This window comes from Giraffa tippelskirchi, chromosome 2 (genome assembly GCF_054371585.1).
Source record: "Giraffa tippelskirchi isolate mGirTip1 chromosome 2, T2T-mGirTip1v1.2.pri, whole genome shotgun sequence".
NCBI classification, from domain to species: Eukaryota; Metazoa; Chordata; class Mammalia; order Artiodactyla; family Giraffidae; genus Giraffa; species Giraffa tippelskirchi.
The window spans coordinates 59,347,401-59,372,832 of record NC_137276.1 but is presented as its reverse complement, the minus strand read 5'-3'; the positions used below and the strand labels follow the sequence as shown (position 1 = coordinate 59,372,832).

Here is a 25,432-nt window from a genome sequence, read left to right as displayed (position 1 = left end):
GTTAATTACTCCATATACATCATTTCTACTGTGATAAATCTCATAATGTAGGTACTTTGTTACAATTAATACCATTTGGGTTATAGAAAACCACCTCAGTTTAAATTGGTCTAAGTGGAAAGTCAGGCCAGAGATGGATTTCCCACTGGAAAAACCCCAGGGAAGGGCTTCAACTGGCTAAGTTTGAGTCACAGCCACATTCCCACCAGTGAGCTCAGGAGGACAAGGGACTGTGGTGCAACAAGCATCACGTATCTGCCCAGCCTGGGGTGTGGGGTGTTACAATGAAACCCCCAGTTAAAACCTCATGACTGATGTAGGGAAGGGGTATTTCTCAATGGAAGGAGACTGACATAAGGATGGGTTCCACAAGAGGAGATTTTATTATTTTACAAATGAAATTCTGAGGCTCAGAGGCCAAGTGTTTGTCCAAAGCCCCAAACTCCTACACAGATGAGCCGATAGGGAACCAAGCTTTTTTTCCTCTAAAGAGCTGCACTTTTCCTCCAGGCAATAGGCACAGAACTTTGTGTAGAGCAGGTTCTCAAGATACATATGAATTAATTGTAAAGAAGCTATCACAAATAATGATAACTGACCACTTTTCTTCATAGTCACTACAAGTTTTGGAACAAAGAACTTGAAAGCCAACAATCCTACAGCGTACGGGCCCTCCCAGGGTCTTCTGCAGACGTTTGGCCTTGTAATTGATCCTCCTGTCTAGAATCCCTTTGCACTGATAATCTGTACTGTGCAGTTTAGCCTTGAAATCATCTTTTATTGCTTCATAGCTGGTCTGACTCTAGTGCCTCCCTGTGTCCCCCACAACCCCCAGCTAAGCCAGTAGTGGATATTTAGATAGTTAGCTCTAGGTTATTCAACTAAAACAATTATCCTTAACAGTTTTAAATTCATGGCTACATCTGGAAAATTGATGAAACCTATGGGATCCCACCTCAGGGGCCGGAAAAAAAATCAATGTCTATTCATGCATATACACAAAACTTTTAGTGACTCTGCAGCCCCCTAAAGTGCATTCAGGATGTATACACTTCATGAATTAAGAGGGTTAAGAACTGCCTCAGGACTTCCCTTGTGGTCCAGTGGTAAAGAATCTGCCTGCCAATGCAGGGGACATGTGTTCAATCCCTGGTCTGGGATTGACCAGGGGATCCTGGTCATGGGGCATGACCACGGAGCAAGTGAGCCCACGCACAACTACTGAGCTGTGCTCTAGAGCCCATGCTCTGCACCAAGAGAAGCCACCGCAATGAGATACCTGTGCACCACAGCTACAGAGTAGCCCCTACTCTCAGCAACTAGAGAAAGCCCGGGCAGCAACAAAGGCCCAACACAGCCATAAGTAAACAAGTAAATAATTTTTTAACTTGTTTTTTTAAAAGGAACTGCCTCAGAGAGAGTAAAAGAACATGTTTTTATATGGACCCACCCCCCAACAAGAAATAGTACTGCATGCTATTTAATCAACTTGAAAAGATCAGGGCCAATTCATATGTGACCATCCTAAGTGACCAGGGTGTGCCAACCCTCAAGCGAGGATACACCCCATAGTCTGCTATCAGCTACATGGCTCCCACTCAGAGTACATGTGCCAGGTACTCTGCTGGTCGTGGGGGCTACAAACTAGACTAGGACCCTGTTGTAGATCCCTAGGAGCTCAAGACAGATGAGTAAGCAATGACCACTCTAACACAGTCAAAGCTACTGTAGAACCATTCAGAGGGAATACTAGTGGGAGGGGGAGGGAAGGGAACATTCCAATGGAAAGAGAATCAGGTGTCTTTTCTTCTGGGGAGGAGAGACGCATCCCTGATGGTAGGAACATGAGCAAAGACCCAGACGCAGGCGGGGTGACACGTGCTGGGAATCCTGAGCAGGCTGGCATCACAGGAGCACTTTCGCTTGTCACATCTGGTGGGGAGGGGTGTTGCTACTGGCATCCAGTAGGTAAAACCCAGGGCTGCTAAACATACTTGAAACAAGGAACAGTCTCCAACAGCAAAGAATTATCTGGTCCACGGTGCCAACAGTGTTGAGGATGGATGATGGATCCTTGGAGTGTGAATGAGAGCGTGGTCACCTGTGTGAGAAACCAAGACCCCATATCCAGGGAACTGCTGCCATTAGACCCGCCTTCCCTAATGCAGAGATACAAGACTTGCATCATCTCAACAGAAGAAAACAGTGGAAGTGGTCTATTCTGGAGGGTGAAAGTATAAATAAATTCTTGGAGCCAGCTTGAGGTCTGTACTCATATCTCAGCTGTGTTTGTTGAACAAGACTATGTTGTACCAAGGGAAAGTGACTTGGGGGTTATGATGGAGATGATTTGTATGCCCATTCCAGGGAGCAGGAGGTCACAGGATTTGGTTTACCCACAGGATTTGGTTCACCTGGTTAGCAGACAGTGGGAACTGGAGCCGCTCCAAACAGCCACCTGGGATCAGACATCATCACCAAGGACTGGTAAATTCTCTCCACAACCTCAGGAAGATTTCACTGGGGAGTAAGAAGCTCCAGGTGTAACTGTCTCTACAGTGAGTTCCCAACTCTAGGAATATGGGAACATGGTCCTTAAAAGAGCTGCCTAGAAATGCAAATCAAACCGGCAATGAGCTATCACCTGACACTGGTCAGAATGGCCATCCTCAAAAGTCGGCAAATAATAAATGCTCCAGAGGGTGTGGAGAAGGGGGAACCCTCATTCACTGCTGGTGGGAATGTAAATTGGTACAGACACTATGGAGAACAGTAGGGAGGTTTCTTTAAAAATTAGAAATAGAAAGAAAGCTGTGGTACATATACACAATGGAATATTACTCAGCCATTAAAAAGAATGCATTTGAATCCGTTCTAATGAGGTGGATGAAACTGGAGCCTATTATACAGAGCAAAGTGGGTCAGAAAGAAAAACACCAATACTGCATCAGTTCAGTTCAGTTCAGTTCTGTCGCTCAGTCGTGTCTGACTCTTTGCGACCCCATGAATCACAGCACGCCAGGCCTCCCTGTCCATCATCAACTCCCGGAGTTTACCCAAACTCATGTCCATCGAGTCAGTGATGCCATCCAGCCATCTCATCCTCTGTTGTCCTCTTCTCCTCCTGCCCCCAATCCTTCCCAGCATCAGGGTCTTTTCCAATGAGTCAGCTCTTTGCCTGAGGTGGCCAAAGTATTGGAGTTTCAGCTTCAACATCAGTCCTTCCAATGAACACTCGGGACTGATCTCCTTTAGGATGGACTGGTTGGATCTCCTTGCAGTCCAAGGGACTCTCAAGAGTCTTCTCCAACACACTTCAAAAGCATCAATTCTTCGGCACTCAGCTTTCTTCACAGTCCAACTCTTATATCCATACACGACTACTGGAAAAACCATAGCCTTGACTAGATGGACCTTTGTTGGCAAAGTAATGTCTCTGCTTTTTAATATGTTCTCTAGGTTGGTCATAACTTTCCTTCCAAGGAGTAAGCGTCTTTTAATTTCATGGCTGCAATCACCATCTGCAGTGATTTTGGAGCCCAAAAAAATAAAGTCTGACACTGTTTCCACTGTTTCCCCATCCATTTCCCAATACAGCATACTAACACATATATATGGAATCTAGAAAGATGGTAATGATGACCCTATATGTGAGACAGCAAAAGAGACACAGATGTAAAGAACAGTCTTTTGGACTCTGTGGGAGAAGGCGAGGGTGGGATGATTTGAGAGAATAGCATTAAAACACGTATATCACCATATGTGAAACAGATCGCCAGTCCAGGTTCGATGCATGAGGCAGGGTGCTCAGGGCTGGTGCACTGGGATGACTCTGAGGGATGGGATAGGGAGGGAAGTGGGAGGGGGCTTCAGGATGGGGAACATATGTACACCCATGGTGGATTCATGTCAATGTATGGCAAAAATCACTACAATATTGTAAAGTAGTTAGCCTCCAATTAAAATAAATAAATTTTAAAAATAATAATAATAAAAATTAGAAATAGAGCCGCCAGATGATCCAGTAATCCCACTCTTGGGTAGAAAAAGAAAAACTTTAATTCAAAAAGACACATGAACCCCAGTGTTCACAGCAGCACTGTATGCAATAGCCAAGACATAGAAGCAACCTAAGTGCCATCAACAGACAATTGGCTTAAGAAGAAGATATATACTATATATGTATATAGTATATATAATGAAATATTATATTAATATTATATAATGGAATTACTCAGCCATAAAAAGAATGAAATACTGTCATTTGTGGCAACATGGATGGACCCATAGAATATTATACTTAGTTAAGTCAGACAGAGAAAGGCAAATACTATTTCAGATACATGGAATCTAAAAAAAAGAGTACAAATGAATCTATATACAAAACAGAAACAGACTCACTGGCATAGAAAACAAAATTAAGGTTACCAAAGGGGAAGCAGTGGGGAGCAAGGGGGAGAGGGATAAATTAAGAATATAGGATTAACAGATAACAAACTATATAAACTAGATAAACAACAAGGGTTTACCATGTAGCAAAGGGAATTGTATTCAGTGTCTTGTAATAACCTATAATGGAATATAATCTGAAAAAAGTAACTGAATCACTATGCTGTACACCTGAAACTAGCACAATATTGTAAATCAACTATAATTAAAATAAAAAGAAGAAGAAGAGCTGCCAGGGAGCTAGGAACTTTCTGTGGAAGATCCATAAAATCGCAGGAATATAATCTCACCGAGGGGCTCACTGAAAGTTGCTATAGGAAAGAGAGACTCCCCCCAGAATAGACCACTGGGAACAACCAACTGTCCCCAACCAGGTGGAGACCTCCGGGCCTCACCAACAGCCCACAGCTGCACCCGAGAGCTACTGGGGAAACAGTGCTCCTGAAGCTTCTGATGGAAACCCCCACCGAGATGGTCAGACTGAGTATCTACTTTCAGAGGCTTGTTTCAGAGTTTTCTTCCTCATCCTAGCATGGGCCACCCCGGACATCTTCGTAGAACATAACATGGGTTTTCGACACACCCATTACCGAAAGGAAAAGCCAGGTCCCCACCAACAAACCTTACCAGGAATAGGTCTAGAAACTGTGGGTTAGCCAGGGAGATTTGGACTGTCACTTTGTGCTCAGTCTGGGTGGAAAAGATGACCTGGGAGAGATGATATTCTGAGATAACTTGGCTGACAGTTGTGGCAAAAAAAAACAACAAACTGACCTGCAGCTTTTTCTTCTTCCTACTCCAGTACTCCAGCCAAACATACTAGGTTGGCTATAGGAAATCGACTGAGATAGGAAAAAGAGAACACAAGAAAGCCATTTATCCTGAAATAGACTGGTCCTTCAGTTTCTACAGGACATCCCATCACTCACCCCTCCAGGGGAGCACTTGCACGTCAGTTGCCTCGCTTTCTGGGCACAGAGCATCATTAACTTTAAAAATGTGTAACGGTGGTGGTGGAGACGGGTCATCAAGCATGGTGCTGGGGAAAGGCTGGTTTGGGCTCCGTTTATGGAAACACACTGGGCGCTCACAGGCTGCGAACCTCCCCAGTGGAATCTTTTGAAAAGGCTTCTCCTTCCATCTGGCAAACCCACCAGCAGCAGACACGTGCCCTGGGAAATGTAGCCTGGAATTTCCATCTGTCGAATGCTGGCGCTTTTGCATCTCAACTTACTCTCAACTTGGGGTCCCTTGAGTGAAGTCATTTGAGGATGGAGCCCACAGCTCTACCTCTGGAACCCTATTTTTAAATATCCTGTGATCTAATTATTTTTACAACCAAACTTCAGAAACCAAGTCAATTTTCTCTTGACTGTTGGGCCTCCTTTGGGACCATGTAATTACCCGGCCCTATTTGCAGGCTTAAGTGTGCGGCTCCGAGGTTGTCCAAATACAGGAAAAAGTTTTGTTGTGCGTACGTGTGCATAATGTCTTCGTTGCCAAGTCATTCCTAAATCGTTAACCGCTCTAAAGACGTGTTCCATAAAAACTTTCTTCTGGGCTCCATCCAAGGCCGTGGAGCCAGCATGGTCCTGGATGGATATTTCAGGAAGGTAAGGAGCAACCGCAAAGAATCGTTGTACCTAATCATGGCACCCATCCGGACAGTGCAGGAAAATTGCGACCAAAAATATCTCCTGAAGACAGAATGACTACCCAACCTGGGGCCGGCTGACAGTGTCAAAGTGTAGGATTTTCCAAGAATGGCACATAAAGAAGACAAGTAAGAGTTGAGCTTGGCTTGGAAAATGGCCCTGGCGATGTCAGGAGAAGCTCTGGCAGTGTAAAATAAAGACGCTCTCATATAACAAAAATCTACCATGGGGCAATGGCGTATTGGGGGGTGTGGTACAGTCAAGAGCCACGTGTGGCAGCAGAGAGATCTGGGTTCAAGTCCCAGCTCTGTGCCTTACTAGGATTGTGGTGTTGGACAATCGAACTAACTTCTCTGATTGCCAGGTTCCTGTCTTCAACAATGAAGATCATTGTGGAAGGAACAAAGGAGATCAAGTATGCAGCACAGCACCTAGAAGTAGTAGCTGTTAAAGCATTATCATCATAATTATTGTCTCATAATTATTAACTTCTTATATCTGTAGAGTATTTTAGAGTTTGCAGAGGGCCTTACTAATCTTTTTTTTTTTAAACTAGGTAATTTATTCATGCAATTAAAAAATTGAAACAATATAAAAAAAAAAACAATGAGACTCTAGCACCCACTGGGTCTGTCCACCCACTCCCTTCCTCACTCCTATTCCTTCATGCAACCACTTTCTTTAGCTTCAGATGTATCTTCCAGTGTTCCTTTATGCACATGTGACACACATATATTCAGATATTTCCCCTTCTCTTACACAAAGAGAGCATTCTATTTACACTACTCTATTCTTTGATGTTTTTAACCTCATGATAAATCTTTACTATGGACAGATCCCACAACTACATTGTGTTTCATGGTGTGTCTCTATCCTTGTTTCTTTAACCAGCCCCCTCTGGGTGGACATGTGGGCTGTTTCTGAGGCTAGCCTTCCATTACTCCAACACTGCTGCAGTGAAGACCCTCGTCCACTGTCATTTTGTGCAAGAGCAGGCACACTCTTAGAATAAACAGAATAAATAATCATGAGATCAAAGGGCATGGGCATCTGTGATTCTGATCAATGTTGCCAATTTCTCCCCAGCAGGATTATGCCATTTTGTACCCCCTCCAACAACGGAGAAGATTTTGACAAAGGAACAATCCCTGTGAATGCTTCCATTGTTTCCTCTGCTAGCTACTCACACCCGTGTCTCCAAATGTTATGCCTAGCTGCTGTTTCTTTACTTTTACCATTTTAACCATATTTAAATGTACAAATCAATGACATGAGGTACGTTCACAGTATCCTGCAGCCATCACTACTTTCCATCTCCAGAATTCTTTCATCATCACACAACGAAGCTCTGTACCCATTAGACAATAACTCCCCATTCCTCCTTCTAGCTTTCCTTATCAGTCCTGCCACTTATCCATGTAGTGTGGTTTGAAGGGAACCAAGCCTCCTGCCAAGCCCCCTAAAATACTCCCACTTGCTCTCAGAACCATAACATTCTTGTAATAATAAGGGAACAGAGACTTTCATTGTATTATGAGAAATTAGCCTGGTAGAAAAATATTGCCCTGGAAGGGGAAACCAAAGTCTTAAAATTATATGTAAAATCACATTACACATAACTCATTTCTCTATGCAGCTTTCCATGTAGGTTGGCGGGGACAAGGCTGAAAGGAGAGTGATGATGTTATATCTCATGACATGTGCAGCTAAGGGAATCAAAAGGGGAAGGCTGGGACTTCCCTGGTGGTCCAGTGGCTAAGACTCCATGCCCCAAATGCAGGGGGCTCAGGTTCCATCCCTGTTCAGGGAATGAGGTCCCACATGTCTCAACTAAGATCCTAAATGCTGCAACGAAGACCCGGTGCAGCCAAAAAAAAAAATAAATACCGTTTAAAAAGTGGGTGTGAGGAAGGCTGAGCCAAAGTAAGCAAGCACATTTATCTGCCCCCTCCATTAAGCACAAGGCCTGGCTATCAGGTACAGAAGGGCAATACTTTGCTTCCTAAGCCCTGCAGTTCTGTAGGTACCTCCCTACCAGGACAACCCAGACTCTCCAGCCCTGTCCAGATTCCTTGTTTGAAGCTTCAAACATCTCCCTCAGACTACAAGCCAGAGGATTTACGGGATAGAGAGGGGAGAGGAGGTAACAGTAAGTAGAAGGGATGCTGAGATCATGTGAATGAAAAGTACATATCTGAGGGCCTGGCACCTGTAAGTGCTCAGTAAATGGTGACGATGATACAGATAATAAAGACAATGATAATGTAAACAACAGAGAAGCTTCCTCCAGTATCAGTGGCTTGAACGATGGCTCAGCTCCTAACTAGTGCAGCTGCTAACTTCCTTATTCTCACCTGGAACCTGTCCTCCTCCAGCTCTCACCCCTGGGTTATAGTCCTACCTCCTGAGTCACCTCAAATCTGATTACCCTTCCACATATACACACCACCTACCAGTAGGTTGAAGAGCGTGATGATGGTTCTTTCTGGCATCTTCTCTTCTCTAGTTGGAACATCTCATCCTTCTTCAGACATTTTTCCTAAAACTTGGTTTCTAGAGCCTCATCAGGTGTTTCGACAGGTTCAAACAAGGGAGGCAAGGAGAGAGTGGCTCCCATCACATGAAACATAGAGAAGGAACACGGCTGAGGACCAGGTAGAACTTGATGGACCCAGAGATTGAAGAAACAGGATGAAAAGTAAGGGACTCCTTGGGTCATAGGCTCAAAGAAATGGTTCCTAAAATCTCACTCCAGAGTGGAGACCCATGGGCACCAACACTGGACTCTTGGCAGGATCAGCCCTGGACCAGGGGATGCCAGGACTTGATAGGCTACATCTTTGGAGATTCTGTTAAGTGTGTTATTTCTGAGGTTCATCTAAGGTTCATGTGAGCTCATCTAAGTAGGATATTAGAGAGACTCACCACATCGTCTCAAAGCCACCATATTTATCTTTAGGTAGAGAATGCAGCTGAGATATGATGACTTCGAACTCCACATTCCCAGGGGTCAAGACCCACTTTAACCAGAAGAGCTCTCTCTCTCTCTCTTCTCTGTGAAAACCTGTTTGTGGGACAGGACAGAATAGAGGAGCAACATGCCACAGAGCAGGAAGGAGACACTGAGTACAGCTTTCCTCTCTTCCCCTGGGAATCCCTGCAGACTCCACAGCCCGTGGGCAAGTGACAGCATCAGCACCAAAATCTACTAGTCAATAGTGGTTAATAGGCTGGCAGATCCCTGGTGCTGAATTCCAATTATATTATACACCTATGTACATTTTTTAAGTCCTAAGTGATTTTTCTGGAGAAGGAAATGGCAACCCACTCCAGTGTTCTTGCCTGGAGAATCCCAGGGACGGGGGAGCCTGGTGAGCTACCGTCTATGGGGTCGCACAGAGTTGGACACGACTGAAGCAACTTAGCAAGTGATTTTTCAGCTCAGATTATCCAAGCATGTGTTCACTGCCGCAACTCAGCAGCTTAATTTCCTAAGCCTTCATTCATTCCTCCCCATGCAGAAAATCTTCTCTGTCCATGATCCTCACTCTTCTAAAAACCTCCCCAGAGCAAATGCCCCATGAACACTTCCTTCTCTATTAAGTCTAACAACAGTTTCAAGAATGAAGGCACAAGTGGACTTTGACACACAGAACACAGCACCAAGAAAGAAATCATGGCCACTGGTGTCCCCTTGAAGGGTGTCACCACACAACTGTGAGCGTAATCATCATTGACTCCCTGCTTCTCCCTGTTCACTGGCCACAAGGTCATGTATCTGGATGCAAGATGCCTGGTTGGTGTGAATAGTCCACATGTTATCAGCAGCCTGGTTACTTGTGCATGCCAGAACAGATCCAGGTACTGGGGCCTGGAGGGTTCGTCTACACAGGGTACAGATGTGGAGGTCAAGTTCAGGTTCTGTGACCCCAGTGGGAGGATAAGTGTGGCTGCATGTAGCTAGTTTTGCTCTTTCCCATGTATGGCTGCAAGTTCTTCCTAGCAAAGTACCATCTTTATTAATGCTGCCCAATTTTTCTTCCCATCCACCTTCTCTTTTCTGTTTTGGCTTGGTAGCGACTGCCTGAGTTGGTGCTTATGAGTCAATCCTACCTACTTCTGGTCAAACTCCACTCCTGGCTTGGTGATCTTCCAAGACAAATGCAGAAGCCACAGGAGGCTGGAGAGGTGCCCTGGCGGAGAGTTGCCCAACAGAAGTTCAATTAATTTCTCAAGTCGCCATCAGGACCTCCAACATGGGAGCAGAGGTCAGCATCCAAGGCCTGGTGGGGCTCCTGGCTGGAGTCCTGGGTCAACAGTCAGGATACTAGGACCTCCTTACCTCTGCCTTCCGATACAAGAGCCTGTTCCTGATTCCAGCACTCATACACATACAAGAGGGACAAAGCTTTTGAATCCCACATATTTCCTAAGACAAGAGGCAGTGAGGAAGGCAGATACAGAAGCAGAGAGAACACTGCTTCAAGTCTGGCTCAGTCCACCTCTCACACTTAGACCCTTCACTGTGCTCACCCCACATCTTCAAACTTATGCCCCTCCTGTTCCCCAGCACCCACAGTGGCTCTGGAATTTTTATATAAGAAGTTGAGAATCTTACTGGAAAAGGACATAGGGAACTTGTTTTGAGTTGTTTATTAAGCACAGTATCTTGAGGTTGAGTAAGTACTTCTTGGGGTGACTGATGGACATGATCGGGGTAGCCCCACTGGCCAGTAATCACCACTCCAGTTGGCTGAGTCATCGTTCTCTTTCCTCTCAACTTACAACACCCATGCCATGGACCTAGCTTTACTCCTCTCCCTTCCTTCCCCTGACCCAGAGGAATACTGCTCAGATCTTCCCAGGCCCAGCTTCTCAGTGAGACCCAGTCAAACGCATTCAATGAATACTGCACATTTAATTGGCAGCTCAGTATGGTGCCTGGATGGATGCCAGGCACTGTCTAACAAGCCCTAAATCTATTCAAGACTTTATGATTTGCAGAGCTTTTACATTCATCATCTTCTTCAACTCTCACAACTATTTAGAAGAGAGAGGGTCATTATCCCACCTTAAAAATGAGGACAAAAACAGGCATGGCAACACAGATTTTAGACACACAGACCTGAACTGAAAGTTCACCTCTAATTGCTATTGCTCTGTGTGAGCTGGGACAGGTGTGAGTCTCAGCTTTTCTATGTATAAAGTGGGACTATAACTACCCACCTTGTAAGATTTTGGTTAGATCTAGAGATAGCATTCAAGTGCCTCGCAAAATATTTGGAATGGAGGATAAGCTCCTAAATGTAACAATTTTGATGATGGTGAAGATGATGGTGGTGGTATTGGTGATGAGGATGATTATACTAATCAAGATGTTGGTAGTGATTTTGTTGTTTATATTTTCTAACTTTTCTACAGATAATCATGACTACTATCATTTAAGGGAAATAAAAATGATTCGCGTTCTTTCAAATCCTCCTGATGAGGGCTTGATTCTTCTACTCCAGGGTATCTAGAAAGCAGGCAGTCATGGGCAGGTGCTGTCTGAATGCCCAGCCAAGGCCTCATTCCCCTCATTTGGTCTCACTCACCTCGTATTCAAGTCCAGGTAGTTTTGCCCAGCAGCTACTGGTACTCGTGTAATTGTCCCCAAATTGTTCCACTGGCCTTTCTAGGAGGGAACTCTTTACAATTAGTCCTTTCATCAAGATGCTGAAAGACAAGTGATTATTTGGGGGAATTACTTGTCAGCAAGTAGACAAAGCTCTGATACGACATAATAGAATCGTGTGTTAATTACAATCTGCAAGATGCTATCACATCATTTCTTAATCCACAGCTCATTAGGCATTCCAACCTCAGCTCCCTGTCGTTACTGTGGGCTCGTTACAGCATGTGAAGCAAACAGCATCTCAAATGAGGAAGTTTCAGGACTGTGAGAGTGCATCCATGTGCAGAGGGTCAGCAAGCATCTTCTTAATGAACCTAATTTTGCCTTAGATCCAAAGTACCACCTGTATACCTATGAGGGCAAGCACGCCCACACTTACACAGAGGCAGACATTCTCAGAACATCTTGTGAAAAATATCCAAATGCTTCCTGATTACATTTCTTCTGTTTTGCCTTCTGTTTTTTTTTTTTTTCTTAAGCAACTTGGAATGATTTCTTGAGATAGAAAACCAAAACTATCAATCAAGTATTCAAAATTCTCAACCAAGTGCCAAGCCTGCCGCAAACACAGGGGCACAAAAAATATAACAGAGAAGGAGAACACGTGTCCTCATGGAGTTTCTAATCTAGTCAGAAGGGCTCAGGGTCCACAGAACAAGGAGCAAAAGAGTGGCAGGAGCAGGAAAGCAGGCAGGTTTAATCATATTCCAAATATTCCCGGCCTTCTGAGAACAAAAGGAACAGTGAGCATCCAGTGCGACCTAGGGGAGTAGAAACTGGGTTCAGTCGAGAGGGATGGGTCAGATAGGAAGCAGAAGCAGGGAGGACCCTATTCTGTGAGCAGAGGGAAAGGGAAGGGATGAAAGGGGTGGGCACAGGATGTGTGTATAAGTCTTGATGAGAAATGTGATAGGTCTCCATAGTGCTAGTCTGATGTCCTTGTTCTCTGGAGTAGATTAAAGAGTCGGGGGTAAAACAGACAGGGGTTAGGAAGCTAATGATGCCCTTGGACTCAGGAAAGTTTACGGGAAACTGGCTCCTCCACTCTTTTATAGTTCAGAGCCCCATCATCGAATTTGTCAGGACCCTTCTATGTCAATTTTATCCTCGACTAGGGGGTTTTCCTGCTTGCCGAGGGTGTCCATATTTGGGGATCGCTTGTTACCCACAGCTTAAGGGGGACCAAATTCCTAAGGGCAGTGGCCTCAGGTTTTGTCCCTCACTGTCCAAGTCAAGCCAAGTCATTTTAGGATGTAGCCACAGGGGGCCAGTGCTGGATCTCCTCTCAGTGATGGGCTCAAGACTTACAGGGATTAAGGCGAGGCGGGGGACACCAGATTTGGTTTCACTGTGATCTTCACCAGGATATCGGATTGCGTTCAAGGAGCCACTAATGGAGATGGAGGCAGGAGGTGGTCAGCCCTTTGGAAAATAATAACCCCTGAAGATTTTCCATCCTGATAGTGAAATCTAGTCACCTAACGTCGGGCCACCACTCGGGATCGCTGCCCACATTGCTTGGTTAGAGGGAAGTTGATGACACTAGCAGGCCTTGTACCAGGGCCAGGGAAGGAAAAGGCCACCAGCAGTGCTGTCGCCAAGTCAGCATCCAGGGGGAAAGGAAGCCATCCACTGAGCCCCCAACTTCCTGAGCCCATGGACCCCTCAGTGGAGCAGGCAGAGTTGGCCCCCCAGACAGGAAGGGGTGCCGGGGAGACCCTCCTGCCAGCTTGTCCACCACCTGAACACCCACATTAGTGATTCCTTCTCCACAGACAGCCTGGGGGTGGGGGTGGGGGTGGGGGCGACTTTTGAGCTCCAAGGACCCCTTCAGTGGTGTGAGTATCCACAGAGGCACAGGAGGAGAGCTTGTGGTTGATCGCGAGGCCTCATGGGATCAGAAGCCAGTCTGGGCTCAGGAAGGGGATGAAAAAGTAGCTAAACTTTATTGTCGTTTCACCAAGGTCAGCATTCAGGAAACGTGGCCTTCAGGACTGCTGACTCAGATGTTACCCTCTAACACAGAGAGAGCCTGAGCTTAATCCCTCTCAGCTCTTCTTCCTACCAGACCATAGTGTTTACCCAGCTTTCTCAGAGCTTGCTGCAGCCTCCTTTCTGCCTTCCTCCGGGGCCTCGCATACTCCTCCGGCTTGCCTTCCAGGCAGCCTCACTGGTTCCATCCCCTAGTGGGACCCAGTGCGGCCACTCCGGATCTGCTTTCGAGCAAACAGCAAGGGGCAATGAAGGAGTGAAGGCATCACAGACCGGGGCTGGGATTCAGCTCTTTGACACTGGTGAGCGGGGGTAAGCTTGTGACCCTCACTGTCTGAGACTCTGTTTGTGGACATCCTTACAGCTGACTGCCAAGCTGTGGCGAAGACTAAGTGAATGTGATGTAGGTGAGGTGACCAACCTCTGGCGGGCCACACAGTAGCTGCTAAATTATTTCTCTCTTCAGAATGTGGGCCCCTGAGGGTAAGAAGTGGGTGCTTTTCCTCTTTCGTTTGAGCCATCCCTATGCAAACAGGGCCGCATGTGCATCAAGCACCAGTGGCCAGCACTCAGAGGTTTGCGTTGCCTTCCACAGAACCACCAACCCAGGGGGCCAAAGCAGCATCACTGTCTGGGCTCCAAGACGCAGCAGCTGAGGCCTGTTTATCTGGGTAATGCATTGAGAACTGTCCAGGATGCCACCCCTCTCACTCACCACTCCCACCACCCGCAGCCCTACACCATGTTCCCAGACCCCCACACCAACCTACCCTTTGCTGGCAGGGGCAAAATCAGTGGCAGCTTCTAGGGAGCACAACTCCCCTCACTCATTCCCTTCTTCTTCCCTCTGGGCCAAGAGCTTCTTTATAAGTCACATTTCATTACCAAGATGGAAAATCTCCAGCGCTGCTTTCCAAAGGGTGGCCAACTAAGCAGCAGCATAGCTCAATGGAAAGAACCAGAAGGCTATGGCAGGCTCCCACTCTGCCATGTTTTAGCTGAGGAACCTTGAGCCAGTGGCTTAACTTCTCTGAACCTCCGTTTCCATATCTACAAAAAGAGAAGCAGGAAAAGATGCAAGGGTTTTCAGTGAAAGGATAGAGTAAGATAATATATATGAAAGGGATTTGTGACCAGAAAGGGCTTTTGAAAAATGGGAGGCATAGTTGTTAGGACATTTAAAAAAAAATTTTATTTATTTATTTATTTTAACTGAAGGGTAATTACTTTCCAGTATAGTGATGGTTTTTGTCAAACATGAATATGAATCGACCACAGGTATACATGTGACCCCTCCATCCTGAGCGCCCCTCCCACCTCCCTCCACACCCTATCCCTCCAGGTTGTCCCAGAACAGAGAGACAGCCTAAGGTTGTCTGCCGTGGGGTCATTTCATCTACTACGATTGTGTGTCTCCTATGTGACAGGCAGGGCACAAGGCTGGAGGGTAATAAGAGGACCTGTTGCTGCCCTGGAAGAGCTTGCATTCTCATGGAGGAGACAGACAGTCACTATATTCTATGTCATGGGATCAGCGCTATGAAGGGTGGAGCTGGGGGATGGGAGGGAGCTGAGGCGGCTGGGGTTACTGATACACAGAGCGTGCTCAGAGGGGGCCTTCCCAGCAAGACTGCCTGTCCTCCGGAGGCCTCCCATAGCAAACTCCCTGCCTTCCTCTGAGACAGTCTGACAGCAGCCAGTAGAGGATGAAAGACTTCCTCCTACTGGCTGGCAGATTCTTGCCACCAACATCATGGTTGAACGTCATTATGGAAGTACAAGCCAGTGCAGTTAGGTAAGGAAAAAAACAAGAGGCAAGTCCATTAGAAAAGAGGAAGCAGGTGCAATACGATTTCCAGATGATATGACTATATGTGCAATTCAACTGAAAAACTTTAGAGACAAAGTAGAGAACTGAGTTGAGCAGTTTCTTCTTATACAAACAACAGCCAGTTAGAGAATATACTGGAAGAAAAGTTTTTATTTGTAATAAGAACAATGATAAAATGCCTTAGAATAAATTTCCCAAGGACTGTGCAGGAGCTATATGAAAAAAACTCTTAACAATCCACTGAGGAATTTTAATAATATTTAAATAAATGAAAAAATATAAATTCTTGAATACAGAATCTCAGTGCTGTAAAAATTTCAGTTTTCCTCATTCAAAGCAATTCCAGTTAAAGTAGCAATATGATTTCTTTTGACAAGGCAAACTTACTTTAAAGTTTATCTGCAAAAACAAAGATATGAGACTTGCCAGGAAAATGATGGGGGAAATGAAAACAGACTTCCTCACCAGATATTTAAAAGTATTCATTGTAAATCTACAATAACTAAAACACTTTGGGACAGTGCATTAAAAGACAAACTCAACAGAAGCAAGTCCACATATAAAAATTAGAAAAGGCTACTTGCTAAGTATTTTGTGTACCAGTTAGCAGAAGCTAACTACTATTTTTTTTAAAAGATAGACCCTAAAATGTATAATGGTTCCAGCTCAGTGGTTTCAACGAACAGTACAGAGCAGGGCAGCTCTCCTCCTCTACTTCATCCAGAGGCCAGGCTGACAGGGGTCTTGTCAGTTTCCACCACTGGCATCACTGAGGAGGGTTGCTGGGAAATTCTAATGGGCTGGGGTCCGCCCAGTACTGTGTATCATCCCTGCTTGCAGCCCCCTGGCTGTAGCTCAGTCACATGGCCCCACCTACCCTAAAAGGGGCTGGAAAACGGAGCCCGAGCTGGCAACCTCCTCCCAGGAGAATTCCACACATCAGAAGACAGAGTACACTTTCCTTTGATGAATACTCAACCATCTCAGCCTCACTGTGAATTTATGTCACACACAGAAAAGCAAAGGGCAGATATTGTTAACTTAAATACAGCTTCACAAATCTGTTTAAAAAGACAAGCAAAGGATATGAACTCACTGTTGGCAGAAAAACAAATGCCAATACTCATGAAACACATGAAAAGTGTTAAACCCCACTCAAAATTAAAGAAATTAAAATAAAAACAAGATACTAAATTTTGTTTATCAGACTGGTAAAAATGAAAATGTTTGGTAATAGAAGTTGTGCAATACACAGTCTTAAATACAGTGAGTGTCAGTATAAATCAGTATGACAATCTTGGAGAACAATTCTCAGTACCAATTAAAAAAAATTTAAACACATCTATCTTTTGTTTGATCCAATTTCAAACTAAGAAATGTGTCCTGTAGATAGACTGATTTAAGTACATCAAAGCATGTGAGTTTGGAGGCTCATGGGAGCATTTGGTACACTAGCAAAAAACAAAACAAACAGGCAAAAACCAGGAACAATTTCTATGGCCACAGATAAGAAACATGTGGGTTAAGATACATGGTACAATGGACACTATGCAATATATAAAATGAATGGTGTGGAACCATTTGTGATAATGTAAAAAGATGTTTAAAAAACCCAGAAGAAGCTCACTTAATCAGTCTTTTCCTAGCAGACTTACCAAATCATTTGATACTCTTAACACTTCTGTAGAACCCATTATATGATGCCCATGGCCCACTCTCCAGCATTCCAAGACCCTTCTTAGAGAATGATGATTAGAAGGAATCAGCGTGTGTTTGTTCCCAAACACATGTATGCCAGTCATACTTGTTATTGCTAATTCATAACTAAATACTATAAAACAGTTAAGGGGACTTCCCTGGTGATCCAGTGGTTAAGACTCCAATCATCCATTGCAGGGGGCACAGGTTTAATCCCTTATCGGGGAACTAAGATCCCACACGCCTCATAGTGTGGTCAAAAACAAAACAAAAAAACTAAGTACGAGTATAAAAGTGAGTCATTTCTATGAACGCTAAGGTGGATGCCTTGGAAATGCTTGACAAAAGTGTGCTTCTAAAAACACCCAAATGATGCCAAAATAGGTGTGAGTGAGACAACTATAAAAAATGGTGGGGGAGGGTAATAACTACTTTGGAGGATTCTGTCATCATATCTTCCAAAATATCTTTAGATTCTCATTCTGCATTAAAAAACTGAAGCTGCAAATTGTAGATCACTTATTACGAATGTGGTTTTCACTGAAAGGCAATAAAGGATGCCAGTAAGCTGATTGTGCACTCAAGAGAAGGGCCTTTGCCCCACTCGTAAGTTCATCTGCTGATGTTTGATGAAATGAAAGATTCAGTGATACATTTTGTAGCTGTGATAATGTTATTGTTATGTTTGGTTGTTTTAAAGAACCCTTATCTTTTAGAAATGCAGTATTAGCATGGGCTGCCACAACAAAATACCACAGACTGGGTGGCTTGGAAGTCCGACATCAAGGTCCCGGTAAGGTCAGTGCCTGGTGAAAGCACTCTCCTTGGGTGACAAGTGGCCCCCTTCTCACCAGGTACTCACATGGCCTTTCCTTGGTGCCTGTCAGTGGAGAGAGAGGCAAGCTCTCTGATGTCACCTCTTACAAGAGTGCTAATCCCATCATGAGCATCCCACCCTCATAACCTCAGCTAACCCTAGCTACTTCCCAAAGGGTCCATCTCCAAAAACCATCACCCTGGGGGCTAGGGCTTCAACATTTGAATTTTGGAGAGGCACAGTTCAGCCTGTAGCAGATGCAGACTGAAATATTACAGATTAAGTAAAATTATTTACATCTGAGCTTTGCTTCAAAGTAATAGTAGGTTGGGAGAGCAGATACAAAAGAAACAAACTTGGCTACAATTCAATAATTTAAGAGTTGGAAGATGGGCACATGAGGTTCATTATACTAGTCTATTTTGTATATGTTTAAGATTTTCAGTAATAAAAAGTAAAAAAACAAAGTAATATATGTTCCTACTGAGTAAATTAGTAAAACATTTAGTTCAGTTCAGTTCAGTCGCTCAGTCGTGTCCGACTCTTTGCGACCCCATGAATTGCAGCATGCCAGGCCTCTCTGTCCATCACCAACTCCCAGAGTCTACCCAAACCCATGTCCATCGAGTCGGTGATGCCATCCAACCATCTCATCCTCTGTCGTCCCCTTCTTCTCCCGCCCCCAATCCTACCCAGCATTAGCGTCTTTTCCAATGAGTAAAACATTTAAAGTGTATATAATTTTTATGATTATCCTCTTAAACTGCTCTTTAACCAGTATCAGTTACATCATTAAAGGAAAAATAAGAGGGCATAGATCCAGTTATTACATTGCACATAATATGTTAGTAATACGCATCTGGGGCATATGTAAGTTCTACCCCAACTCTCAGGCAAAAGCAACATTATTTTCTTTGGTACTTTCCTGAAGCCAGACTTAACCTGTTCAGGGTCCCCATGCTGCAAGGGTGATAAGAATGTTAATCTCTGGCATTCTGGGACTTCTTGTCTCATCTAATGGACATTCAGTGAAAGAAATCATTGTTACCTTCCTCCCCACGTTGTCCAGACAGGAATAAGACACTGCAACACCCCCAGAGCAGCAGACCCCATTCCCTTCTCCTAGTGCCAGAGGTCACCAGCATCCTTCCTCAAGTCGAACCCCAAATAGCAGCCTCCACTGCTCATTTCTCCTGTCCCCAGTCTTCACGCAGGGCACCTGAAGGGCGTCCTGAGCCCCAAGAGGTTTACAGGGCAGGTCAGGACTTCCCGTTCAACCATTGCACAGGTGTGCCTGAGAACTTATTCTCCCCACTCAAGAGGCTGAGAAAGGCAGCTGAGGAACAGATGCAGCAACAAAACTTGCCTGAGTCGTTAAGGGTCTTGTAAGGCCCTTCAAGGGACTTATCTTGGGGAAGCGCCTCTGCCCTTACATGTTTCTCCCAAATACTTTTTTATTTTTTTACCACTGATAGTTTAGAAAAGTTCTTTTCAGCTTCACGATTTACTATTGGTAATGTCATGCACATCTTCAGAATTGTTACATTTGGGGAAATCTCTATCAAGGCTCTTTCCTACATCAGCTGAAAAATGGCAGGACATTTCAATTTTTCTTAGGTGTACAAGTTGGTGGTTTTTCATGGGTTCCCAATTACCTTTTGAAATACATTTTTTTGAGCCTTCAGGCTGTGGTTTCTAAGAGATATCAGTTAAAATGCTGCTTCCTTGGGGGAAGAGAATGCAAGGCTACCCTCTTTCCTGGAAGTAGACATTGGTTTGTAGGTGGGAGAAAAAAAGAGAACCAGCCACTGCCAAATGTCTACTGTGTGCCAAGCTGTGGACCTGAGACCCTTTCCATCGCACATATTCCATCTTCTCTACAAAGCTGGGAGGTAGGGATTATCATCAACTTACTTCTAGATGTTAAAAGGGAACTAGTCAGATGCACATGGTGGGACTAGGATCTGAAACCAAGACCATGTAGGTGTCTGGCTCTTGCCATGGGACCACAAGCCCTGGGACCACAGGCAGCCTGCAGTTCACACGGCGGGAACATTTCCAATCCCTCTGCTGGGCTGAGCACTTGTCTAGGGGACCTGGGCCCACCTATATTTTCTCCCCATTTCTATTTAGAAAGATTTCATCATCTGCATTGTTTCAGGCAGTGACCAGGACCATCCGACCATGGGCAATAATATATTTTAGGAATGATGAATAAAAATTAAAATGTGCAAGGCAGCCACTCCCAGTGCCTGGTCCTTAGTAGGTCTTTAATTAGTCACCACTATTAACATAATTGTCAAGAATTCATTTTTCTCATTCCTTCTTTCCTTCCTCCCATGAAAGCATTTCAAACTGCAAAGGTAAACTGGCTCCTCCTGCCTCCCAACTATCCAAGTTGGGCTGCTAATGACAGATGTTCTTGCAGATCAGAGGGGCTGGGGAGAGGGGAGACAGGGGCTGCACACAGTGGCTCCCTCTGGGAGACACACCTCGCAGGCCCTGGCCACCTGGGGCCGTGGAAGGAACACCTCTTCTCAACTGCACAGCCAGAGGGCTGGCCTGCATCTCTGCTTCTCCCACTTGTTGGCTATAAACATTGACTTAGCTGGGCCTGTTTCCTGCCTGTAAAATAAAAGGGTTGGACTGGATAGCATTTACTCTCACATTCAGCCCATTCATTCAAGAGGTGTTCCCCAAATGCCTACTGGATGCCGGCTCTGAGTAGGCAGTGGGGCACAGCCGGGATCAAGACTCATCAGGTACCACCCACCTGCTGCTTTGCAGAAAGCTCTCACAGCCTGGGTTCTTGGAATCTGAGGGTCCTTGATGTGTTTCTCCATCCTCTGACTCCTGTTCAGAGGTACTTCCAGGGTCTGGTCTCAAATGACAGCAGGAAAAGTACTGAGAGCAGCTGTTAATGGGCCATTCACCCTCTACAGGGAGAAACCTGGAGGACATGCCCCGCCCACCCCAGTCAGGGAGAAAATGTCCCCCGACCTGTGAGCTGTCTGCTCCCTGCCCAGGGAGACTTGGGGTTAAATCTCAGGTTTGCATTAGGGAAATGCAAGTCAAGCCCACACAAGGAGATACAACTTCCCACTCACTAGGATGACTAAAACAAAAGAACAGACAATGACAAGTGTTGCTGAGGATATTGTGAAGCTAGATTTCTCAGACAGTGCTCATGGGAATGCAAAATGGTGCAGCCGCTGTGGAAAACAGGCTGTCCCTTCCTCCAAAAGTTAAATACAGGATTACCACATGACTTGGCAATTCCACTTCTAGGCACATACCAAGGGAAATGAGAACATACGTCCATGCAGAAACTTGTACACAAATGTTCATAGCAGCATTATTCACAATAGCCAAAAATGAGGAAACAATCCAAATATTGATCAACTGATGAATGGCTGGATAAAACTTGGCATACCCCTACATGTGTGCTAAGTCACTTCAGTTGTGTCTGACTCTGCGACCCTATGGACTGTAGCTCGCCAGGCTCCTCTGTCCATGGGATTCTCCAGGAAAGAATAACTGGAGTGGGTTGCCATGCCCTTCTCAAAGGGATCTTCCCAACCCAGGGATCAAACCTAGGTCTCCCACGTTGCAGGAGGTTCCTCACCATCTGAGCCACCAGGGAAGCCCTATACCACTACAATGGAATATTATTATTCAGCCATAAAAAAGGAATGAAGTTCTGATGCATGCTACAATATGGATGGCCCTTGAAAACACTATACTAAGTTAAAGAAACCAGACACAGAAGACCACATAGTGTATGATTCCACTTCTGTGAAATGCCCAGAATAGGCAAATCCATAAGTCAGAAAGGAGATTAGTGGTTTCAGGAGGAAATCTATCCCTGAAATGCATCTGGTTGAAACATGGTCATCGTATTAAAACCTCACCACACCAGGGATTGCCTGTTTAAAGGATTTCCTTATAGAAACCCTTCCTACGTGAAATGCATAATCACCTAGTAATTTACCTTTCCTTCCTCCAGCCAAGCTTTCACATCATGACCTTGCTTCAAGCTGCTGTTGCTGTATTCTGGCACAGGCTCTGTTCTTAACAGGGCATCCCCCTGCTGACTGCATGTTGAAAAAAATATTTCAAAATACTTTTCCAAGTTATAAACAAAGACCCAAATGAAACCTGTTTCTCTGTCTCACACTCTGTGATAAATTGGCTCCCCCTACCTACCCTTTCCATTGCAAGTGCCCCTGGACCAAATCAAATAAGAACAGGCTCCATCTCAGAGGCCTGTGTAAGGAGGCAGACAGTCATCCTTTCAGTTAAGTCCAGTCAGTCACTCAGTCGTGTCCAACTCTTTGCAACCCCATGGACTGCAGCACGCCTGGCTTCCCTGTCCATCACCAACTCCCAAAGCTTGCTCAAACTCATGTCTATCGAGTTGGTGATGCCATCCAACCGTCTCATCCTCTGTCTTCCCCTTCTCCTCTTGCCTTCAATCTTTCCCAGCATCAGGGTCTTTTCTTGTGAGTCAGTTCTTAGCATCAGGTGGCCAAAATATTGGAGTCTCAGCTTCAGCATCAGTCCTTCCAATGAATATTCAGGGCTGATTTCCTTTAGGATGGACTGGTTTGATCTCCTTGCAGTCCAAGGGACTCTCAAGAGTCTTCTCCAACACCACAGTTCGAAACCATAAATTCTTCGGCGCTCAGCTTTCCTTATAGTCCAACTCTCACATCCATACATGATTACTGGAAAAACTATAGCTTTTACTAGATGAACTTTTGTTGGCAAAGTAATGTCTCTGCTTTTTAATATGCTGTCTAGGTTGGTCATAGCTTTTCTTCCAAGAAGCAAGTATCTTTTAATGGAATCCTATTTTTCAAACCAACATTTAGCTTACATGAAGCCAGACTCAGACTCAGAAGTGTGGAGGTTGGGGCTGGGGGTGGGTGGTGGAGGCTCCGGGGAGTTTGGAGATGGAAGCCTAGTAGCAGAGCAGGCTTTCCCTACAGGGCCAGCAGGTACCTACAGTGGAGTCCGTCTCCCTGCTCGGACAATGGCTGTTGAAAGCCCACTCTGAGAATCACACAGGAGTTGAACAATCCTGTAAGAGTGAAATCCTGTAAGAGTGAAGGTGGGAGGAATGTCAGAGCTGCAAGGGACCCTCACAAGGGTTCACCAGCCAAGCACCTTATTTTACAGATGGTAGAACAGGGGTTGGGGGCATCTTTCCCTGGCCATGTGAGGCTGCAGTGGAAGGAAACAACCAAGGGCAACAACTGGTCCAAGTGAGGGGGAGTGATATCCATACAAGCAGATATTGGATGGAACCACTTAGAAGCAGACTGTTCACTTTTTAATTCATTCTGAATCTTTTCTTTTTTGGCTACACTGGGTCTTCACTGCTTTGCATGGGCTTTCTCTAGTTGTGGCGAGTGGGGGCTACTCTTCATTGCTGGGCTCGGGCCTCTCATTGTGGTGGTTTCTCTTGTTGCAGAGCATAGGCTCTAGGTGTAAGGGCTTCAGGAGTCATGGTGCACAGGTTTAGTTGCTCCACAGCATGTGGAATCTTCCCAGACCAGGGATCGAACCCATGTTCCCTGCACTGGCAGGAGGTTTCTGATCCACTGCACCACCAGGGAAGTACATCTTTTCTAATGATCTTAAGGGAAAAGTCTTTTGGAGAGTAGATCTCTCTTTATCATCTAACTTGCTATCTCCATTTTGACCCAGACAACAAGGCAGATGATAGTACATAGCCAGGATTTGATAACACTGTTTTAGATTGTGGTGGTGGTTGCGATGATGATTTTAACCATTACCATCTATTTATACCACACGATTCTGGTTTTCTTTCATGGTACTGATTGCAAGTTTTCTTTAAACAAATATTTGTGTCCAAAAGAATGAATTATTTAAAGAAAAAAAATATATATATATAATTAAATGGGTCCCAGACATTTCAAAAGTCTGGAGGATGGTACATGGAGGGGAAACATGAATCTAGAAGCCTACAATAGTTGTGTGAACTGTTGTTGGTCACACAACTGTTCCTCCTCTGAAACACACTCACACAGACATACACACAAGGTCCCTGCCAAGCATCTATCCAGTGTCAGCCTGGATATCACCAGTGATGGAGCCTTTACTAGCTCTCTAGTGGGTTTCTACAGTCTAAAGTTGGAGAGCTCCAGCTATTCAAAATTAGAAAGTGCTTACTTAATGCTTCTCAGCAACAACAACCCTTCCCACCCCAACACATCGGCCCTGTTCCTGCCTTTTGTTGAATGGGTAAGATTTGGCCATCTGCCTGGGATGCCTAGGGCCAAGCTCTGTGGGTCACTGGTGCCCAAAACAGGGCAAGTCTGAGTTTCATGACAGGTGCTTGGTGACTCTGAGATCCCAGCTGGAGGGAAAGAGTTTTTTCTCTCTCTCTGAGTTTGCATTTGGGTTAGGGGAGGGGAGAGGCCAGGCAGGCAAGGTGGCCTCCTTGCAGATGCAACCTGGCTCTGTGCTGTGAGTTCTGGGGCCGCAGAGGGGCTGTGTCAGCCCTGAAGAACACAGAACAGTAGGGCTTCCTAAATTTGGGGGAAGCCTCTGACACAGAGAAACCTTGAAGCTCCTGGGTCAGCCCCCAAGGTTCTCACTCACATACACACACTCACTCATGAAATCCTGCAACAGGAAGCAAAAAAGATCTCCCTTTTCACTACTCTCGTCATTTTCTAACCTGGCCACTGTACCTTTTCAGGGATCCTCCTGCTGCCAGGTGAGTCCTTTGACCCCTCCCCGTCCTGGGCCTGCTTCCTTTCCGTCAGCTTCAGGGATCTGCCAACTCAGGGGACTCTTCAGGGCAGCTCCCAGCTACAACCTTCCTGATTTCCTTCCTGGCCGGCCCCAGTGTCCTCGCTGCCCTCTCTTCCTCTCCTGTGATCCAGGTCACAAGACTCTTTTCTTTCATCCTGACCTAGCTCCTAATCAGTCCACACCCAAGTGGGCATGACCAACAGACAGCAGGAGGTGATGGTTTCCAGGCTTTGCAGAGAGGTCCTGCCTGCTGGGCAGTGGAGCTGTCCCCCAACCTGTCTGATTGCTCAGGAAGCCTCCAGCACTGCACTGCACCCTCTTCCCAGCTCCCCTGCTGTGGGGCCTCTTCCTTCACCCAGGAAAGGTCAATTAAGCTCAGGTCATTCTGCACCTCTCAGGAGCCCCTGGAATCACAGCTTCTATCCTTCCAGCTGGCTTTTGGCACATGCACGCCTTCTCTGGCCACCTCCAGGGGACAGCAGACACTGGGAGAGGCTGGCCTCAGGGCAGGCTACATACCCATGGGAATT

At 45.4% G+C, this 25,432-nt stretch overlaps 1 long non-coding RNA gene across 1 annotated transcript; it reads right to left on the bottom strand.

Annotated features, from left to right (window-relative positions):
- Positions 1-360: 360 nt before the first annotated feature.
- On the bottom strand, positions 361-23,558 carry LOC145539749 (uncharacterized). The gene is made up of 7 exons (XR_014077933.1): positions 22,108-23,558; positions 20,890-20,992; positions 14,541-14,820; positions 11,699-11,819; positions 9,030-9,168; positions 8,558-8,714; positions 361-2,101 (listed from the first exon to the last, which is right to left on the bottom strand). It is a non-coding gene; the product is annotated as an uncharacterized LOC145539749 (long non-coding RNA).
- Between the last annotated feature and the right edge of the window lie 1,874 nt (positions 23,559-25,432).